The following is a 2,166-nucleotide window of genomic DNA, read 5'->3' as shown; positions in this document are numbered from 1 at the left end:
GCAAGATAGAATTCGAGTCATGGTAGTGGGAGCGGGGAGGAAACCTTTAGGAACTAGAGGAAGATTGTATTTCTCATCATTGTTACATCGCACCCTGACTGGCTCATTTTTTGTACTCCCATCTTTTTTTCTGTTTCCTTATTGGCTCATTTTCTCCTTTGCCTCCAAGTGTGTATATCATAAAAGTCACATTCCCCGCCCCCTCATTGGTGCTGTTAATCACTCTACACCCTCCGTTGGCTCTTATTGGCTGCTTAATTTGATGACTCCCAAATCGATGTTTCTGCCCTTGACCCCTGTTCCTGAGCTTAAGACTCTTAGTACCTAAGTGCCATCTGAGCTTCTTTACCAGGCAGGTGGCCTCCTTATCTCGTAAAAGTATCAGCATGTTCAGAATCAGCATCTTCATCTGAGACCTTCATGGTCTTCCTTATTTCTGTCACTGGTACTGTCATTCACCTGATGCCAGAATTTAGTCATTTTTTCTCTCGTGCCCTTTTAATTCATTTAGCACAAATTGCTATTCTTTTTTAAAAAATTATTTTATTGGGGACCCATACAACTCATCACAATCCATCTATCCATCCATTGTGTCCAACATTGTTGCCATCATCATTCTTAAAACAATTTCCTTCTAGTTGTGTCCTTGGTATCAGCTCCTCATTTTTCCACCCTTCCCTTCCCCACCCTCCCTCTCTCATGAATCCTTGATAACAAATGCTATTCTAACTTTTGTAAACACAGTTTGGGAGTTATTGCTTATAGACTATTTTATCAACACAATTGGCCTAAATGCAGAGGCTTTGGGGCCTAAATTGTTATTTATTTAACAAAAGTTTTGTGGTGACACTACTACCCTGTTTCCCCGAAAATAAGACAGTGTCTTATATTAATTTTTGCTCCCAAAGATGCACTAGGTCTTATTTTCAGGGGATATCTTATTTAACCAGGAAGAAAATTATTGTACACATTTATTGTTGAACAACAAAAAAGGAAATTTATTACCTATATACGGTACGGTTGTAGTTGTCATCACAAACCAGCATAACCAGACAAACTGTGAATTGGACAGTATCAAGAATTTCTTGTTACTCCTGCCCCGAGTGACCCACTGTCTAATTGTGACTCAGCCATACACCATGAGGGCAGAGCAAGCAGCAGGCAGCAGCTTGTCCTGGTGGCGGGGTGGGCTCTCTGATTAAAAGAGACCTCGCACTTCCTGTCTGCCCCGGCTGCGCTGTGCCAGAGTCCAGAGTTATGGTAGCTTTGGGGGGCCTTATTATCTGGGAGGTCTTATTTTTTGGGGGGATTCCTTATATGCGAGAGTCAAAACTGTAAGTAGGTCTTATTTTGGGGAGATGTTTTTCGGGGAAACATGGCAGTTGCTTAATGACTTTATGGGTCTGCCACAATTTATCTAACCAGTCATCTTCCGCTTTTAAGTAATGTTTATTGTACTTTTGGTGAACACATACACAGCAAAACTAGGTTCCCCTTTATAATTTTTATGCAAACTATTCTGTGCCATGGGATAAAAATTTTACAATTTGTCAGCATTCTGATAACTTATCGTTTATACTTAAGTATAAGTTGAGTTTTTCAGCACATTTTTAATGCAGTTTTTGTGGTAAAATTAGGTGCCTCGGTGGATATTCAGGTTGGCCTATCCTAGAGTATATATGGTACGTTTCTGTTTAGTGTGTTTCCATTTTTATTTAGTTTGTCATCTTTGCTGTTGGTGTTTAATATAAAAACAAGTCAGGGTACAAGCAATATGCTATTGTGTATGTGTAATTCCCCCCCCCCCTTTATTTACTTTATATTAAGGCTTGATTTATATACAAAAGAGGTACATATGTCTTAGAGTGCACAGGCCTATGAACTTTTCTCCCTCAAGGGTTGTAAATAATTTAATACAAATCTGAAGGAAGGAATGCTATCAGAGTTTAAATTGTGAACACTTACTTTGTAGAAGGCTGTGGGTGACAGTAGGAAGCCCAAAAATCCATTCGCAGGGTCCACACATGGAATAAGCCTCAGGGAATTCCCTCTGATCATAGTTGAGGGGTGCGAATAGCCCTGATATGACTCAGAGAGCACTGGAAAGTTGATTAAGGAAGACATAACTAAGTCAAAATGAAATAATATCTTGTTATTTGAGTTTCC

This window comes from Echinops telfairi, unplaced genomic scaffold (assembly GCF_000313985.2).
Source record: "Echinops telfairi isolate 266 unplaced genomic scaffold, ASM31398v2 ScPeMD7_10;HRSCAF=50, whole genome shotgun sequence".
NCBI lineage: Eukaryota > Metazoa > Chordata > Mammalia > Afrosoricida > Tenrecidae > Echinops > Echinops telfairi.
This window is presented reverse-complemented; position numbering follows the sequence as displayed.